Source organism: Durio zibethinus, chromosome 12, assembly GCF_047325235.1.
Source record: "Durio zibethinus cultivar Kanyao isolate XHJ-2024 chromosome 12, ASM4732523v1, whole genome shotgun sequence".
Lineage (NCBI taxonomy): Eukaryota > Viridiplantae > Streptophyta > Magnoliopsida > Malvales > Malvaceae > Durio > Durio zibethinus.
Genome location: NC_143173.1, coordinates 18,196,274 through 18,217,865, shown reverse-complemented (window position 1 = coordinate 18,217,865; position 21,592 = coordinate 18,196,274). Strand labels below are relative to the sequence as shown.

The window sequence follows — 21,592 nt, the reverse complement described above, 5'->3', positions numbered from 1 at the left end:
GAACCATAAAAGGAGAATAAACAGAATCAATGGGGTGGAGGATGGAGGGAACTGGCACAAGGGTGACCAAGCCGTGGCCAAACAGGCCATGAATTATTTCACAGAACTAGTCTAATCTCAAGGCAACACAGAATGCGAGATGATCGTGGAGGCCATTGATTCGAAAGTGACAAGGGATATGAATGATGCTTTTATGTCCAAATTTTCCCCGAAGGAGATTCGCGAGGCATCGAAACAGATTCACCCTTCTAAGGCGCCTGGCCCAGACGGTATGCCTGCACTGTTTTATCATAAATTTTGGCATATCATAAGTTCAGATGTCATAGATTTTTGTCTTTCTGTTCTTAATGGGAAGGGTAGATTGAATGAGATTAATAATATTCATATTGTGCTTATCCTTAAGGCTGATAACCCAAAAAGAATGACACGATTTTGTCCTATTACCAAATCTGTTTCTATTGTGCACAGAAGGTTTATCAGCAATCCTGGCTAAGGATCAAAAGGAAGGTTTTCTAACTAGAGTTCAAGCTAATAGATATGGACCCAAAATCACTCATCTTTTCTTCGTCGACGACAACTTACTTTTCATGAAAGCAAGCCAATAAGAGTACGAAAGGGTGAGATACCCGGTAAAGAACTACGAAAAAGGTTCTGGGTAGAAAATTAATTATGACAAGTCAAGACTGTTTTTCAGAAAGAACACAAGAGCAGATGTGTGGGAACTGGTGAAGAGTTTTTTGGAGTTCAATTCACTAATAACCTGGAGAAATATCTTGGGCTCCCTGTGATCATTGGTAGGGGAAAAGAAGAGCATTCCGAGGCATTGTGGACAGGATGAAGGCAATAGCACAAAGTTGGAACCAAAAGGCTATGTCGGCGGTGGGCAAGGATATCTTTATCAAAGCTGTGTTACAATCAATGTCAACGTAAGCAATGTCATGTTTCATCTTTCCTAAGGGACTTTGTAATCAGCTTAACACGACAATGAGCAAATATCGGTGGAGGAACGGGAGGGAGAGGAAAGGAATCCACTGGCTTTCATGGAGGAAGCTCTGCCCAGGAAAAGATGTGGCGGTATGGGGTTTAGGGAGATGGAAAATTTTAGTATGGCATTATTGGCCAAGCAGGGATGGCGGCTCATACATAACACAACATCATTGATGTATAAGGTGCTAAAAGGAAAATATTATGCTAACTCCTTATTCTTAGAAGCTGACCTTGGTAGAAATCCATCATACGTTTGGAAGAGCATTTGCATGGACCGAGAAATCTTAAAACGAGGAACAAGGTGGCGAATAGGCAGTGCACGCACGGTTCATATATGGGAAGATCTTTGGGTGCCAAATGCAAATTGCTTTAAACCAGTCCCAAAAGAAAATGTTGTTGTCAGGGATAAAATGGTTAGTGAACTGATAGATGAATATAACAAGCAGTGGAACATGACTCAACTTGAATGCTACTTCCAAAGTGAGGTGATGACAGACATATTGTCCATCCCACTTAGCAGCATGGACATATGGGATGAGGTGGTATGGCATCATATGAAGGATGGGAGGTACACTGTCAAAAGCGCTTATTGCTTGTCACTAACAGAAAAGGAACCAGCGATCGTGAGCCATGAAAATACGGGTGATATAGGCAGAGTGCAGGGAGGACTTTTCTGGGGCAGGATCTGGAAGACAAACACGCCAAGCAAAATACGAGTTTTTGCATGGTGACTGAGTCACAGCATTATTCCAGTGTTTGCAAATTTGAAGGAAAGGAGGCTATTGGAATCTGCTTTGTGCCTGAGGTATAACCAAGAGGAAGAGATGGTCTCGCACGCAGTAACAAAGTGTCCACATGCCATTGAGGTGTGGAAAGAGGCCCAGTTACATAAAGCTATAGAGGGACACCATTAGCATAACGCTGGGGAGTGGATGGCTGATGTTATCTCCAATATGGAACAAGCAGAAGTAGAAAAGGTGATCAATGCCGCATAGGCAATTTGGATTATTTTGGAATAATAGGAACGATGCAGTAGTGAACAATAAAAGATGGAGACATCAGGAAACAGCAAAGTATGCGGAGAAATATTTGGAGGAACATCAACAAGCCCAATACTCTCAGGGAAGAGATGACCCAAGACCGCATGCAAGGTGGCAGACACAATCCCCAAATGCCATCAAGCTGAATTTTGATGGGGCCCTACAGAAAGAAAAGGGTTTGGGGGGGAATAGGAATCCTGGCTCGCGATCACAATGGCTAAGTTATTGGTGCTATGTGCAAACCACTGAACGGATGCAAAGATCCAGAAACCGTAAAATCAAGTGCGACAGTAGAAGCAGTGAAGTTGGCGAGTGCCCTGGGATTTCACAGGGTTGAATTTGAAGGGGATGCATTGGCGGTTATTGGACAGGTGGGGAAGTATGACAAAAATCTGGCTAAAGTGGGTGCATTGGTAGAAGAGGTTCAACTACGATTGAAGGCCTTCCATTCACGGAGATGCAAACATGTGCTTAGGGAAGCAAACATGGCAACTCATAGGTTAGCAAAATTAGCACTAGACCAGAGTGATACTGTATACTGGGTGGAAGAGTGTCCTCATGTCATCGTTGATATTGTAGAACATGACAAAGCTGGTTTAGAGCAATGAATTTAATGTCATTATCTAAATATATATATATATATATATATAGTAATTTTTTTATTTTTACAAAATCAACTATCTTCATTATTTTTTTTGATAATATTTTTAATTTATTTTTTTCATAATTAAAAAAATTGGGCATAATTAACATGTCTAAGTCCAACTTTTATGCTTCTAAATGGATGATCAATTTAATCAGTTACATTAGAGCAACATTACTTTATTGTTTCAAGAGGAAAGTATAAAATAAAGTTATTGTATTTAAAATTGAAAAAAAAATTTCGTTAAAACGACACTAAATTCAGATATTGATTTGAAACTTAGTTTTAAACATTTGTATTGTAAATAAAAAAATGTCCTAAGCTCAAATGAAAAATGGAAAGGAAAGCTTGGATCATTTCTCTTTTGCCATTTATTTCAGTTATCATTGATGGAATGAGAAAGAAAAACACTAAATGCAACAATTTTACGTGAAAGTGTTTTTTTTTTTTTAATATATTTAATTTATATGTATACAACCATATTATATATATGGAAAGAGATAATCATGTTTAAATAAAAAATTTTATAAATCATGAAAAGTAAAACTAAAATAAAAAAAAATAATTTTTTACTCTGGTTATCCTATTTAGGAAGAAAGATTTAAGTAAAAAAAATATTTTTCCTGTAATCAGAACCGGAAGTAAATTTAATGATTCATATATTTATATTATATAAAATATCAAAATTTATATATGTATCATGTAAAATATTAAAATTCATGTATTTATATCATGTTGTAAATAAAAATTACGTATTATAATTTATATTAATACAAAAATATAAAATATATTTTTTAATTTTATTAAATTCATATATAATTATTATTAAAATTTTAAATTATATTATTTTTATATTATTTTATTATATTCATATTATATTATTATATTATATTTTAAAGGAGAAATATGTGGAGTTAGACTTCTAAACTATGACCATTGTCTTTTATTTGTAGCTTTAAAATACGAATCTAAGAAGCCTTAAAATGACAATAGCATGTTTTGTCTGTTTCTCATGATTTGATTTATCTATGAAGTCTAACAACTGGTAATAACAGGTAACCAGTTTTAGGACTAAGAAGTGGGGTGACGTGACTTTTTAAAATGACCAGTAGTGAAGCTCGGCTGAAAATGTGGCTCCCGCTCGCATTCCTCGAGAAAATTAGGAATTGAAAATTTAGAGATTTAGAAAAGGTGGAGGAATATATTAGGAGTAAACTCTACCTGAAAGTAAAGAAAAGACGAAAGAAAATAAAAAAGACCCAACTGAAGGCGTTAAAGAATCAATGGTGTAAGGCAGCCAATGAATCACTATTCGTTGGTGATTTCCAAAATAAGCGTCGGATGTTGATTAAGGATGCGAAAGGTGCATGAAGTGTAGGAAAACAACTGGGTTTTTCTGCCCATTGTGAGGATGAGGTTGTTGTTGAAAGACTAATAGAACTGGACGACAGGCAACTAAGGTAGTTGTTTTGCCTCAAAGTCGTTTTGTACTTCATTGCCTACTATGTTTATTTATTTTGGTGCGGATATGAAATTGTTATGCTGGAATATCAAGAGGTTGGTCAGTGCTATTAAGTGTAGGGTCTTGAAGAAGATATTGACTACAAATAAGGTGGGAATGGTTCTAATTCAAGAGACGAATATGGAAGTAATTTTAGATTTCCACATCTAGAATATTGGGGTAATGGAAATTTTAACTAGTTTTGGCTGCTTTTTCAGGTCACTCGAGTGGGTTACTATTGATCTGGGATTTAAGTTGCTCTGCTGTGGAACAGAGTTGGATTGTAAGTAGATTTTGATCATTAAGGAAAAATGGATGTACTACAATTTCGATTGTATCATCTATAATGTATGTGTGCCATGCAACGAGGTGGCTAAGAAAGAGCTATGGAAATTTTTATAGAGTTTAAAGAAGAAATAGAGGGCTATTATATAGGGTGATTTCAATTCTGTTAGGGGTAATTCAGTGAGAAAAGGTTGGCAACATGGGAGTTCTATAATTTTATTGCCTATGGTGATTTCTTCTACCTTTCCCTTATTGGGAAGAGATTAACATGGTATAGTTGTGGTAACTAAAGAAGCAGGATAGTTAGGTGTCTAGCAGTTATGGAATGGTTGGGGATGTTGGCTGTATATTTGAAATTTTATTTATAAAAAAAAAAAAAAACAGAAGAGTGGAGAAAAATCGTGGTGTAGGGTAGAGTTGGGTTTTGCTTAAAACCCAAGTTTGGAAAGCTATAAGATTTTTCAAAAAGGTGTCTGGCAATGTGGAAGAAAGAATTTTTCATACTGAGGATAATACGGTGCAGTTGTCTGCCATTGGATAGGTTAGAGAATTGGAGGAAGATGAGTTAGAGAATTGTCATAACCTACAAGAATAAGAAGAAATTTTTTAACAAAGAATTATGGGAGGCTCATAAGAATAGAGAATTGATATAGAGACAAAAGTCCGGGGCACTGTGGTTGAAGAAAAGAGACAGAAACATTGGCCATGGCGGGAGTTGACAGGGTGAAGTTTTTTCTTGCATGGTGGTGAGGGATTTTGTTCAAGGAAATGCTGATTATATTTCTAAGTTGTGGCTTTACATGAGTAGGACTGAACTGGTGGCAATTTGTATCGTGAATAGTTGAGTTTGAACTTGATTTTACAGATGTTTTCCTTTTGAATTTGGTGCGGAATGGTACTGATAACTTGTTTACTAATGTGAGTGTTATCCTCACACATCTATTACTGAAATTTGGCTTAGCAAAAATATATATATATATATATATGTGTATATATATATATATATATACACACACACACATAAATACATAGAAACATGTTCATTGGTGGCTTGATAAATCAAACTGAAATAGACACATATTCATTGGTGGCTTCATAAGTCAAACTGAAATAATTGACTTTTTTGGGCCAATCAATTCTAGGATGGAACGGCACAAATGAAAATAGAAAAGAAAACGATGAAAAGGGATTGCAAGATGAAAAGTCACCGAAATGGAAGTATGCACCGAAAAACAAAGAGAGATGAAGATGCGCAGATTGCAGACTTTGGAAAGGGAGAGTTAATCAACGCAACACATTCTTTAAATACAAGGATCAACCCACCAAGATTAGAGCCAAAGAGCGAAAGATCAACTAAAGAGCAAAGCAAGCAAAGAGAAGAGAGAAAACTAGAGAGAGTGAGTGAGCTACAATAAATAAGCTCGCGGTGAGGTGAGTGAGCTACAACTAAAGAGCAAAGCAAGCAAAGAGGAGAGAAAACTAGAGAGAGTGAGAGAACTACAATAAATAAGCCCACGTTGAGGTTTTGGCTAGAGAATCCTATTTCAAGCTTCTTTTATAAATCTTCTATTTTCATTGTGAAATTTTTATAATTATTTTAACTTGTGGACATAAGCTATTAAGACAATCATGTAAATAATTGTGTGCATTATTTTTTTGTTGATATGTCATTTTTCATTTACCAAAATAGTTTATTTTGGTTGTGAGATCTAGGCTTTTTTACAATAAATGAATATTGGACCTTTCGCCATTCATAACAAACTGGTATAAAAGCTTGGTTTTATAAAAGCCAAGATTTTCTGTAGCAACTTAGAGCTGTAGCAATCAAACTGCTGTAACACCATAATGTAGCAGCTTCGGTAGCTGTAGCGGGCAGTACTGTAGGTGATAGCTATTGATCGTTAGGCTCAAGTAGTGGCAAATGTAGAAGGGGTGCTCACCTGTTGGTCGTAAGGATTGAATAGTGTTAATTGTACAATAGGTGCTCGTCTACTGGCTGTTAGGCACGAATAGTGGTAATTGTAAAATGGGTGCTCGCTTAGTGGCTGTTCGGCGATTGTAAAATGAGTACTTGCCTGGTATTTTCATCTTGGTGAGAGTAGGATCTGTTGTGAGCAAAACTGGTGAGTCTGTCAGACATGTCAGAGAAAAGAAGGTTAAGGGACACTGGAGTTGGATTCTGGGACGTGCTCCATCTATTAAATTGGGGAGTATCTTAGAGGGGAGAGAAAGTAGGCTAAGGAAGAAAGTAAGAGTGTATTAGACAGAGACCAGTATGCATGCCCTATAACATAGTTACAGCTTTTATACCTCAGATGATGGAGTGGTTATTTGTACAAGTGACGTACCTACCGTGAAGTCATACGGAAGGCCATCTGTAAGCATTGGGGATGTGGCACTTGTAATATAAGAGGAAGGAATTTTTTTATTTATAATGGAGGAAAATTTCAAGAAAAAGAAGACCTGTGGAACTGTTGGGAATAGTAATATCATTTGTTACGGGTCAGCTTTCAACCGGATTAGTGCACAGATCCTCAAACCACCACGGCCAGCCGTCTCAAGCTGCTGCTAGATAAGACTGCACATATAACTATTTGATAGAAAGTTAAAAAGAACAATATAGATAAGCAACACTAAATTTATATTACTCAAGTTGTGGTATGTACAACGAAGGTGGGGCACCTCTTATTTATAGCTAAGACCCCTTTTAAATCAATAGTTGAGATAGTTCTTATTTTAAGGCTTATAAAGAGTTCAACATATACAATACATTACCAAGGATTATAATTGAAGAGTTCTAATTTTACATGAATTCTATTAGAAAGGTGTTTGAACTAGCTTGGACTCCTTCAATTGTGTTAGGGCCTGGCCCTTCCTGGGTTTGTGCCTAATTTGATTCTGTTAGTACCTGGGCTTATTTTTGTGTTCGTGCCTAGGTCTGTTCGAAATATTATTTAATAAAAAAGAAGACTTGTAATAAAATAATTATAAAATTTTTTTTTGATAAACAAATATATATATATTTATAAATAAATAAAGTTTTTATAGAATTAAATATAAAAAAAAGATGTAAAAGAGTTATTGAAGGGTTTTATGGGATAAGAATATCATAAAATTACTGAAGATTTACGTATTATGGATGTATATGTTTGAATATTTGTAAGTGAACTAAAAAGACTAAAATGGTTCATATAAGTATTGTGTATGAATGCATATGGATAGATGTTTGTTTAGGTTAAAAATATTTCATGAAATTAAAAGAGATTGAAAGAATTTATAGTATTAATTGTTGAGTGAAATTGATTTAATATATGTTTGTAATTTTTTACAATTAGTAGATCTTTTTTTTTATTTATAGACGTAAATCGATCAAGTCAAACTACATTAAATTATCATATCTTATATGATTGATAAATTATTTAATTTTACTTTAACTGATTTGAATGTTTGATTATATTAAAAGCTTTTTCGCCTAACAAGAGCAACAACCAAAATTTCATTGAAAGTTTTCAGGAGCTCTAGAGATTTTATGGGAACCGAACCAAGTGTTGAGCCAATTATGAATGTTAGAAAACTATTCATTAGCATGAATCACCTAGAAGAAATGAGAAAAGGAATGAACAAGTAGCGTAAGATGTAGCCACATATGCGAACAAAGCTAGTAAGCAACATAATAAAGAATGGAATGGAAATGACAAGGCAGGTACCAAACTTTCAGAAGTAATAGTCTCTTCTCTTCCAAGTTGCTGACCACAATGGAAGGGCTCAACAGATAGAATACAATATGCAGATCAGAAAAATGAGAATTGGTAACATATCTAAACTTATATAATTCATCTAGGAAGGAAGTAATTATGTCTAGTATTTGAATGTGAACATCATAACTTCAAAATTAATATAGATTTAAGTGATTCTAGTTAATTTGGAATAATTATCTCATATTATGTGTAAGATGACAAAGGTAAAAGTAAAAAAAGTAGTAGTTGAAAAATACGCTTGGAAGATAAGAGCAATTCAACTAGATTGGATGAATGCAAGAATATATAAAAAATAAATAAAAAGAAAGGAAGGAATCGAGTACTCAATGGGAAGGAGTTGTTGCAGAACTATGAGATTTACATTATCTGATCAGGATGTCAAGACTTGAGAAATAATTCAAGTACTTACATACTTGGCTATGAATAGAGAGACTTGGCAGCTGCAGAAAATAACACGAGAAAATAAAATTTTTAAAAAAACTGTAGCAGACAAAGAAAAAAAAAAAAGAGAGAGACAGAGGCAGAGAACAGAAGAAATAGAGCACTAGCCATAAAACAAAATTGGAAGAGATTGCTAGCTAGTGCTTATCTTCCTCGAATAGCCAGTTCCTTTAATCTTATTTTGGTTTTACCTTTTTTTTTTCAAATATTGCCAGTGCTTATGTTCTTCCAAAAGAAATCTGGTTCACGTCTTGTTTATTCTTTCTTTCTATTTCTTTTGACTTTTATCTTTTTTTTTTTAATCTTTTTTCTTTCTATTACTTTCACATTTGTTATTTTTTTCTTTTTCCTTTGTTATTTTCATTTTATTTTACTCTTTCTTTTCCACTTTTCATTTTTGTTGGATTTTAATTTTACTTTTCAATTTCAATTACGTTGCTAAAAATTTTCATATTAGTTTTGTTAATTTCATTATGAACTAAGTTTGTTTTCTAAGATACCAATAGATCCTTTATCGTGATACTTTGTTTTCTTTTTTTTAATTGTTGATACAAGTTTGTTGTTTTTTTCCGAGTTGCATATTTTACTCTATATTTATTTATTTATTTATTTATTTATTTTAGCCATTTAATTAGATGAATTAAAAACTCTTAGCCGAATTGTAAAGGAGGTTTAGAGTGTTGTTTTTGAGTCAAATAACGTAAATTGTTTGAGATAAAAATATACTTAAATAATTTGTGCAGTCTAATCATTTTCCGTAATAAATCTTTATCTTATTCAATTTGCATAGGAATATAGCAAAGTGAAAAGTAAACATAAAATTGCTACATCATTAGAAAAGATTAGTAGTTTAAATTAGGATTTTCTTGGCTGTCATTTGAATAGCAAATTGTAAATATATATTATATTATATTATATTATAGGATATATAAATATTTGATATGTTTTGCTTCGTAAACACTTAAGTGGACATTACTTCGTTTTGACAACCTAATAAATATATGATTCAATTTAAATAACAAAATTTTCAAAAATAAAATCTTATTCAAATTATCAATGATTAATTCTTTATAATTTTGTTTTCAAAAATAAAAAATGTCAATAAATTTTAATAAAAATTTAAAATTTAAAAAATTAATCTTATTGGATTAAAATTTCACTTAGATAGTGTTTGATATTATTTTCAAGAACACTACAGTGATCTAATTACCATAGTTATAAAATTATCAAAGTGATTTGATCACCAGTGATATTAGATTATCATATTTAATATAATAATATAAATTACTAATACTTTCAGATCATTGTATTTGGTATTATATAAAAAAATCATATAATACAAAATATCCAAAACAACCTAGAAAAAAATATTTAATATTTATTGAATCGACAATTTATAAAATAATTAAACTTATTTTATAAAAAATTAAACTTATTTTATAAAAAATTATAAAGTATAAATCAATTTTGATAAAATAATTTCTAAAAAAATTATTAAATAAATTTATTATTATTTTTTAGTCAATATAAATTTATAATATAAAACCTTTTTTTAGAATCAGTGATAATAAACCGATTTTTTAAATTTTAAGTGATTAGTTTCTTGAAAAAATGTTAACTATATTTTTCATGAAAGTAAATTAGTCAAGAAATACTATTAAAAATTACTTTTTTATGGTGACAAAATTTTATTATCCTTTAGTTTGAGAATTATATTACTCTCCAATATAATTATTTTATCATTCCAATGATTTAAGATTATTATCACATATAATTTTTAAATTATTATTAAATAAATGATATAATTATTAAGTACAAATATCATGACTTTTAATTAGATTATTCTATACTAAACACTATCTTATAGATGTTTAAGATTTTTCTCAATGTATTAAAAAATCTTAATTTTTTTTTTTGATAGGGTTACTTGTATTCTTCTTTCGTCAAATGGAATATTTTTTAAAAGCACCAACAAAGTCAACTCCGCACTTTACTTCACCTCTCTTCTTGATTTCGCCTTCATTCCTTCTCTCCCTCATTAAAAAAGCACTTTTCTTTCGAATTTGATATCCTAACAACGGACCACTCTTCTCTCACTCTTTTTCTTCCAATCGTCACTTTTGAGTTTCCCATATTTATTCAACATCCAAAGCTCTCCTTTTTTATCTTTCTCTAAAATAATCAACAATCTTGTAATAATATAAACATCCTCCCGTTTCGTACAACTCTTCACACGTATCCCCAATCCCATTGTCATGATGAAGCCTTACCCCCAATCTTCTTCTAGAACTGAAAAAGAAGTACTACAGTTTATTAAATGTGCAGACTTTTTTTTTTTATTCAATTAGCAACTTTTTTTTTTTGAAAAGTATTATAACTTTTATGATTTTATTCTTATGCAAAAATAATATTTATTTTCAATTATTTTTCTTTTAACACACATTTACTAATTTTTTCTTTTCATATTTTTTTCAAAAATTTCTTTAAAATCACATAAATAAAGGTAAGTAAATACTACAAGCTAATTTATTATTCAACTATGTATATTTTTGCTTTTTAAAAAATAATTTTTTTTTATTTTTTTATTTTTTCAATATTTAGATCACAATTATAATAATGAAAGTATGTAAATTTTTTTTGTGATTTAATTAACTTTTATCCAATTGCTTTGAGGAAAAAAAATTAGCACGGTAGACTTTTCATATAATACAATAGTTATATGATGTTAAAATTTTACTAACTGTTAAAATCCACTTCTTCCCTTTTTTTCCTTATTTTATTTTCATTTTTACCGTAATTTTTGTCTTATTATCTACTTATGGTCACAGGAATGCATACATAACCCAATAGATATATAAGTTTGAAAATTTGAGTAATGTGAAAACCCATTTGTTTCCTTTTCTTTACTTATTTTTATCAATAGTTATATTTGTTTCTTAGCTCTCTTCGGGTGTAGTCTATCACAAATATTGATTTGAATTTAAATTTATTTTTTAATCTAGATATATTTAGATTAATTTTTTAAATTTAAAATTTTCTTTTCGATTTGTGCCCCCTCATGTTCTTAAATATTCATTTATATTTAAAAAAACATCATGCTTTTGTTATCCAGGTTAGTTTCTCTTTCTTTCTTGGTTTAATTACATTGTATTGCTACTTTAATGTTTTTTATCAAGCATTATCCAAATCTTTTTTTTTTTTTTGTGAAAAAAATCTTGATTTATTGCTTAATTATCCATTATTAAACTACTTTAAACTATTAGCAAAAAAGTTTTCATTCATGACTTTATAACTATTAGAAGAGTTTTTTAAGGTCAAAATCCTTAAAATTATGTCATATTGCATACTTTTTATGTACAAGAAATGCTTTATTTGGTAAATTCCTAAAAAATTATTCAATCATAATAAAAAAATTATGTAATGATCCATCACTTATTTGCATAGGATCCACGTAAAATTTTGTGATGTCTCACACAACTCTAAATTTTGATAGGTTAATTGTATTATAATAATTATAGGTGAAATACTTCCCAAAACTGTTGATGGTAAATGAGTTTTTTGTTTTGTTTTTTTATAATAAAAATAAAAAATTTGACAAGTAACACTATGTTTGGATAGATATTAATAAAGGAAAGGAAAAAAAAAAAAAAGAAAGGAAATGGTACATATACCTCTTATTTGGATAATTAAAATTAATAAAGAAAATAAAAGGAAATGAATTTTAACAATCATTGTATGGATAAATAGTGAAAAGGAAATGAAAAAATTCATTATAATTTTTTCCAATTATAACCTTTTTTTTAATAAAGTAACATATATTATACAAATATATCTTTATACTACTTAACTTATATAAATAAATCTTTTTGAACAAAATTGAGTATTTTTAATACGATAAGATATATTAGCTAGTTATTGATTTACTCTTAATTTTGTATTTAATTCAATGTTTTAATTTATTCTGACACTAATTTGGCTTATTTTGTTGTTAAGACTTAAAAAATCATAAAATATTTATAAACTATTATGTTATATAAAATATTTATAAAAAAAATTATCTTTGTAGAAAATGTTAGTTATATAATCAAATCTAATGTTATAATAAAAATATGGATATAATAATCTTTTCATAAAAATAAAAATTTTTCAACTTTTTTTTTCTTAGCTTTTTCTCTGAGATATTAAAAAAATAAGGATTACAAAGAAAACAAAAAATTATTGGGTTTTCACTTCTTTCTTTTCTTTTAAATTAAAAGTTTATCCAAACAAAGGAAATGCTTTTTTTGTTTCCATTACTTTCCTTTATTTTTCTTTCCTTTCTTTTCCTTTCCTTCAATCCAAACATAGTTTAAGTATTACTTTTAGCATGACATGATGCATTTATTTCCTATTTTTCTTTTTCATGTATTACTTTTAAGGATTTATAAATGATCTCTGAGTTAAAGTAAAATATTTAATATGGTACCTAAACTTTAAAAATTTTTAATGTGGTACCTAAACTATAAGTTTATTGACTAATGTGATACTTGCACTTAATGCTAACTCTAAATGATGACACATGTCATATAAATAATTCTTTAAATATCACATTAGTTAATAAATTCATACTTCAAGTATCACATTAAGAATTTTTTATGTTTAGATACAAAATTGAATATCTCATTATAATTTTACAACTATTCATAACATTATCCGCAAGCCTTTAACCTAGTGGCTAAAGGTGTTTGAAGAGATATCAAAGGTCTGATTTTAAATCAGGCATCCCCCTCTCTTTTATTTGTATTAAGACTTTGCCTTCTTGATATAATAAAAAAAAGCTATTTGTAACATTAACTTAGTTTAAAAAAAAAACTATTCGTAACATTAACTTAGTTTATTTTTAATTTGATCTATTTTTCTTCATAAGTATTTAATAATATTTTCATTATCGATCTAACAAGAAATGTTAAAGAGTTTGGAGTACTTTTTTTCAAGTAATTATAATCTATTAGTATTTTTTATTTATAAAAAAAATACATTTTAATATAAAAATATCTATTTTAATTGGATACATTGATTGAATTTAATGCCTTTATTTCAAATTACTATGATAAATTGATTATTAAATGATAATAATTAAAATTTATGTATTTATATAGATATATTAATCATATTAAGATTATTAACCCCAAACTTAAAATATTGGTTTTTTATAACTTCATAATTTTGCCGTTTATAATTTACGTAAATGTTTATATATTTTGTTTTTTTTCAACTTAAAAGAGAAGATTTTATTGAAAGAAAGGGGTCAGAAATTTATAATCAAGCCACAACATCAGAGTTACGATTAACTCCCATCCTTGCAAGGGTATCAGCAAAGTAATTTACATCTCTAAAAACACGAATATAAGTGATTTTCTTGAAGTCCGCATACAAATTAAGAAGCTTGTTAAAAGTTGCATTGTACTGCTCATTGGGTATCGCTCAAATTGTTAAGCCAAGAAAAAACCACCTTGGAGTCGCTTTCGATGATAATCTCTGACAAAGGGTTGAGCTTGGCTTTAATCATAATGGACAATGCTTCAAAGACTGCTATGAATTCAGCCAGGTTTGAGTCTTTGATACAAATGTTCTTTGAGAAAATGAGCCGAACATCGCGGGCAACTCCTCCAACACTCGTAGGTACTGGCTTGCCGATGGCAGATTCATCCACGTTGATTTTCCATACTCCTTGAGGCGGTGGGGACCAAGAAATGCATTTTGAAGGATGAGGTGGTTCAACCATTTCTCCTTCCAAAAAAAGAATTCTCGTTTCATCACCTACACAAAAAATAAAACTAGAAGCAATAATGTTAGAATTCATGCTTGAGTACCAGTTATTTTGAATGTAACTCCAGACACGAGAAAGGGAGTGGGACTGAGTGGGAGCAGGCCACAAGGTAGTAGGGGGCAAATTATATTTTTCATAGACAACATTCGTCCAGAGTGAACTGGATTCTCCACCGAATCTCCATGGCCATTTTAACAGTAAAGCTTGATTACAAGAGTCAATACTAACAAACCATGAAGATTGCTTCTACAGATTGTGTTCCAATCCACTAACGTCAATTTTCTTTTATCCTCCATATCACCCTACAAAATTTGCATTGTATTTTTTCAAGTCCATTTATCACTCCATATGCCTTTTCAAACAAAGGTATGTATTAAATTGGAAGATTGGCGGGATCGGTTTAATGAGCGCAACTCTACCCCCAATTGACAAAAGCTTACTTTTCTATTGGCGGGGTCTGCGGCTGAAGGTGTCAATTAGCGGTTGCCAAGTCGAGATCCGCCTTGGATTAGCTCCCAGCGGTAGGCCTAAATATTTTAAAGGGAGAGGGTCAACTTTACGATGTATATTTGCTGCCCAACATTCAATGGTTTGTTGATCCACTTTAATACCAAATTGAGCACTCTTGACAAAATTTACTTTCAAACCTGAGGAAAGCTGAAGACATCGGAGAATTCTCTTGATCATGACCAATTGATCAACTTCTTCTAGACAAAAACATAATAGTGTCTTCTGCGAACAGCAAGTGAGAAATCTGTTCTTAGAAGGAAGCCTAAACCTTCAGCTGCAATATTGAATAAGAAAGGAGATAGAGGATAGACTTGACATAGTCCTTTTTGCAACTATAAGTGATAAGAGGAGAACCATTAACCAGGACCGAGACAGAAGTGTTAGAAATACAGCTCCATATCCATGAAATCCATTTTAAGCCAAAACCCATAAGCCTCATGATTGAAATCAGAAAATCCCAATCCACGCTATGGAAAGCTTTTTCAATATCCAACTTCAAAATGAGACCACCATTGGGTGAGTTCTTCATGCAATCAATAACCTCATTACCTATCAAAAAGCGTCTATAATCTGGCGACCTTGCACAACGGCTGACTGAGCTGGGTTAATTAAGGAATCCATGACCTTTTTTAATCTGTTAGCCGAGATTTTTGCCAGTATCTTGTTGTCACTTCTAATAAGGGATATAGGGCGAAAGTCATCAAGAGATTCAATGCATTGTTTTTTCGCAGTAACAGAAATAAAAGAACAACCATCCCTTTAGGAATCTTGCCAGTCGTATAGAAATCATGTATAACTTCCTACAACTCAGGCTTGACTAACCTCCACTTTCTTTTTTTTTTTTTTTTGATGAAATAAATTGAAACTATCAGGGCTAGGGCTTTATCACTATCACAGTCCTCAATTGCCGCCCAAACTTCATCTTCAGTGAAAGGCATTTCCAATTGTTGGGCCTGAAGAACAGATAGTTTATTAGTCGCAATGTTTGAGAAAACCAGAAAAGGATCAGAAGCTTTTTAAAATGATCTTCAAAGTGTCATTCAATTGCCTGTCAACCTCTTTTGGATTCTTAAGTTGCTTGCCACAGTAATTGATATGACTAAGGAAATTGTTGCGCCATCTGCTGTTTGCAAAACAGTGAACAAACTTAGTTTTCCTGTCACCTTCTTGGATCCATTTCAACCTTGCCTTTTGTCTCCAAGTCTTTTCTTCTATGCTTTGGAAGCGTCATAATTTCTTTCTTTTTTGATGCGACGGTGGATCCAATAAACACATCTGAAGGCCTTTCTTCATATTTCTCCTCCAAGCTATTAATCTCCTTAGAAAGAGAATCAATGGAAGCAGCCATACCACCTTTCACGTATTCATTCCAGGATCTAATGTCCTTTTTTAGTAGTTTCATCTTTTGATGAAGCCGGAACACAGAATATCCATTCACCCTATAACTTCTCCACTTTTCCTCCACAAGCTTATCGAAATCACCATTATCCAGCCAATGGTTAAAACTCTTGAATGGTTTAGGCCCCCAATCAAAAGCATCAATGCCTGAGCAAATGGTTACATGGTCCGAGATTGTACCGTCAAGACTCCATTGATTAATTGATGAGAATGAAATCACAAAGTTTGAAGACAAAAGGAATCTATTTAATTTGCTCATTGCTGGTGTATCGCTCCTTGTATATTAAGTGTATTTCCTCCCAGCTAAAGGAAGATCAAGCAATTCAGTAGCTTGGACAAAGTTCACAAAGCCATTCGTAGATATAACAATAGCAGAAGAGTCGTATCGTTCATCATCATTCAAATATGCGTTGAAATCTCCCGCATAACACCAGAAGTCATTGTCATTTGCTTTCAATGTTGCTACTTCATCAAGAAAAACCTTCCTCTCTCTCACCTCAATCGGAGCATACAAATTGATCAACTTGACAATAACAGGGCAGTTTGAAAGCTTACCTTTCAAGCAGATGTAGCGTTCTTTGATTACCACAGAATCTGCCTCGACTCACCTCCTGACCACATACTGATTAAACGTCTCGGCTCCTGCCGACCCATTTGCATCACGATGGGCAAACTCAATTCCATTACTACCCCAGAGCTGGGGTATAGTCCTATTTGAAACTCCAGTAAATTTAGTTTCTTGAATAAACCCAGAGATCATCTTAAACGCCCTTTTCTTCTCTTTCAAATCGATACCTCTTATATTTAGAGAGAACATCTTCACAGATACAACAATAAACCCAGAGAATGCAAAAATAGGTAGATTATTAAGAGTTACCTTCCCTCTCAGACTCCCCTATTTCCATAGCCATTAATCTCTATAACTACCTCTTACTCTGCTACCAATGATAAACCCAATAGATTCCCGACTTCCATGCTTCCCTTTGAAGAGCTCTATTCCGGCTTCTGATGTCTTCATTTGAAATATATGCTTCATCAAGAGTTTGGGACTTGAGCACATCCTTTGCCCTCGTGTTGCCTTGATCCAAGATCCTTTTGCCCTTTTTTAATCTTTTTCTTTGGGTATTCGTCCTGCTCATGTGACTATTATCTTCATTCACCAGTACAAATTTTTTGCCCCATTTTTTTTTTTATTATTATTATTATGTGACCCGAACTGATGCGTTTCCTGCTTCCTCCCAACAATCATCCTCTGTCACCGTTATAGGACCTTTTGGCCCAAGCCGAGCAGTTGCTTACTCTTTGGCCCAACTCTATTCGGCAAACATTGTGGACTTTTCAATTGAACTTCCACCCGTGTAATAACATCAGCCAGAATATCATTGTCGGGCAGCATTCTGTTTTCCATACAACATCGCCTATTGCTGCAGTCTGAAAAACAAATCCACGTCATCCAAGGCACCTTGTAAACAACATCCGTTTGAATTTGGCGGTGAGTTGGAAGCTTCCTTTGCTGTATTCATGGGTTCCAAGAAAACACAATCATCTTGATTAAGCCATTCAAATCCTATGTCTCTGGGCTGTTCATCTTTTTCACCAGACCATTCCCTGGAGTTTCGACCATAAATGAACTACTTCCTCCACACCACGGGCTTCCAATGAACTAGAATTTGTTGAGGATGAGATTGACGAAGCCTTTGGCATCAGCTTGTCATTTGGGTTTCAAAGAAAATCAGGACCATCCTCTATTGTTACTTTCATGTAAAAAGACTTGCCATTTATACGAATCTCAACCAAATTTGGAAAAGATACATCTTTCCAAACAAGTCATAAAACTCTAGCTGTATCCAAACGTTTCCTCCTCATTGTGCTATCATCAACGGAGATAAAGCAGGCCCACTGATTCCCTGTTCTCTGGAAAAAACTGTAACTCCAGACGTGAAGCGGGATGTTTTCCAAGTTTAGCCACACAAACTTATCATAAGAGATAAAATCTGGGCTCCATGGCTTTGTCCAAAAAAAAAAAAAAACTATTGGTTTAACCTCGTTTTGCCGTCTTCCAACATTCCTAGCATATCATCCTTTGATTCAAATATCAACAGCACCATACTGCCTTCAATAACTGTCATGGAGAAATGGAGGACACCTTGACTGATTACATACGGTTGAAGAAAATGGATGGATTGGGGCCGCACATTTTTCCAGCCATTTCATGTCAAGGTCTTTCATTTCGACAAGGATTGGATCAGAGATGTTGCTTGAGTGCTCGACGCCCCACTTATGAAACATTATTTGACTCATTCTCTATGCTTCCCTTCCACCTGAAGGGGTCTCCAGTCTCTCCACTATATTTCCAGTTAATATTGGTTTGTTTCCTCTAACCACGTCCGCATATGATGTCTTGTCAATAACCATGTTGCTATGCTGAGTTGGATTTTCTTTTCCAGTGTTGTTTCCAGCCCTGGGTTTACTGAAAAACTTGCCTTTGTCTTCTCGATCATACTTGGCTAGGCTCAGGCTTAGTCTCCGTCCATTCCATGATGTGCCATCAAGAGCACTTATGAATGACAAAGCCCCCTTTTGATCTTTAAATCCGAAAAGAAAAAAAAGCCAATTTTGCTACCTCTTATAAAAAATAAACAATATAAGAATAAAATTATTATCCATAAATTTAAATATTGTTTGGATATTTAATTCTATAATGATTATTGTTTATCATATGTTTTGAATTTTATCAAATTTTTAATTAAAAATTTTAATTTATTATAATTTGATATCTTAATTATATTATATATATTTCACATATATTTTGAACATGTAAATAATTAAATAATATTAATTTATGTTTTTCACACATTTAAATAATAAAAAATCCATCCATCTTTTGAATAATAAGCTAGTTGATTTAATAATTAAAAAAAGCACAGAGAATTAAAAATGTGAAATTGATACAACCCTAAGACTTTTATCATTGAAATGCTCTCATTAATCTCAGAATGGGGTTGATGATTGTTCATTGAAGCAACATCTTGTCTAGCCAAGTACGTACCGTGATAATAATTATACAATTGGACAATGTTTTATAAATTCTCACTTCTCAAACAAGCAGCACAAAAGATGCTTAATTAATCAAATTCTATTGTTAATATTTTAAAATAAAATCCCACAGATTGCATTGAAGAACTACAGTTTACATTGAAGAACCAAAGCTATAATTGAATTTTAAAGGAATTGAATAGAGCCAAACATATAGTAAATGTTAGAAATTCGGCTGACTACTTGTATAAAAGTTTTACAGCATTACATTAAGGATAGTAGCAAAAGGAAATTAGAGGGTATTTATTGGCTGTACAATCAAATATCATTAGGATCTCAATTAATTTAATCTTAAAAATATAGTTTATATTTTGTTAATTATCTAATTGTAGGATTTTACGTAAATCATGCATACTAAATTTCAATACAATTGAAAATGTATAACCATTTAATAAAAGTTCAACCATCAAATGTATATTAAAAATTCAATATTCTTGATCAATGAAATAGAAATGTTGAATTAGTTTGAAATTTTACAAGCATAACAAGTATGAACAATTTTTTAGATATGACGTTCGACTTCATAAAATATTAATTGTATAATAAATTATATAATGATATAAAATTAATTAATTTTATATATGTGTAATTTGATATCTTACGGGTATATGTATGCATATTATAAATGCTATAATGAAGAGAATAAATTTTCGACACCATAGTACTCCTTTGCTTTCTGTAAGTTTTTTCAATTTTTATTTATATTGGTTTATTGGATAAAGTACAAAGACTCCTTTGAGGTTTCATTTAAAATATAATTTTATTTAACATATAAATAAAATTAATTTTGATGAGATTAAAAATTATTACAGTAGTGAGATTAATTATGTAATAGTAAGGAGATAAAATCAACCATGAGAAAATGTGTTTAGTAAAAACAACAATATTGTAAAGTGAAAATGAAAAATAATCATTAAAAAATTAATATAAAAATATATTAATAAATTATTTTTATTTATATATTTTAATGTTATTTAATATTTAAAATCTTGAAAATTTTATCTGATCAAAATATAGGTACATTAGTTTGTATTAAAATTAATCATATATTTAATAATGATTTATTCAATTATTCGTTGACTTCATGTATTTGTTTATATAATTTCCATCTTCTGTTGCATTTATTAGTTAGACTATAATAGCTATTTGTAGTTAATTATATATAATTATATTATTTGTATAAATTATATGTTTGTTTTTGTATTTATTTAATATTTAAAATTTACTTATTTATTTGTTTATTATATAATAATATAGGAAAACCTTATGATTTGCAAAAGCTGCAAGGTCACTGACCTCTAACCCATATCCTTTATATATATGCTTTCCTCTCTTCTGCTTTGATATAGTTTCTCCCAACTTCTTGGAGAAAGAAACCCTAAAATCCTGAGATTTATAATCCGAAGAGAGTCGCTTTTTAAGCCATGGCAGATATAGAGTTAGAGATCAGTAACCAAGTTCTGGAGCCCTACATTGATAACCCTCTGATCAGTTCTCCAACCGTCCTTCCTCGTCCTACCCTTCTGAACGTGGTTTCCACTGTGAACTTTGGTTGCACACTGGACCTCAAGGCCATTGCTCGTCATGCACGAAATGCTGAATACAACCCTAAACGATTTCCTGCTGCGATGATGAGGATCAGGGAACCCAAAGCCACTGCTATCATATTTTCATCTGGAAAGATTGTTTGTACTGGAGCCAAAACCGAGCAACAATCTCAACTGGCTACCCGCAAGTTTGCTCGAATCATTAAAAAAACTTGGTTTTGATACCACCTTCAATGATTTCAAGATTCAGAACATTGTTGCTTCATGTGATATTGGATGCCCGATTTGCAACTTACCACGCCGAGTTTTCGATGTACGAGCCAGAGCTGTTTCCGGGGTTGATTTATCGAATGAGAAAACCCAAAGTTAAAATCCTGGTTTTTCCTTCGGGAAAGATTGTTCTCGCTGGAGCTCGGAAGACAGATGAAAATTTTGAAGCGTTTAAGAAAATATATCCAGTTCTTATATCTATCAGGAAAAACAAGTGAAAGAGTCCAAGAACTGCCTGATCAAGTTTCGATTTCTTCTAGAATTAGGGTTTACTAATTAATTAATGGGACTTGATTGGTGAATGAAT

General features: G+C 31.8%; 1 pseudogene; it reads left to right on the top strand.

Annotated features, from left to right (window-relative positions):
- The first annotated feature begins 20,815 nt into the window (after positions 1-20,815).
- Positions 20,816-21,592, top strand: LOC111297189 (TATA-box-binding protein pseudogene; annotated as a pseudogene).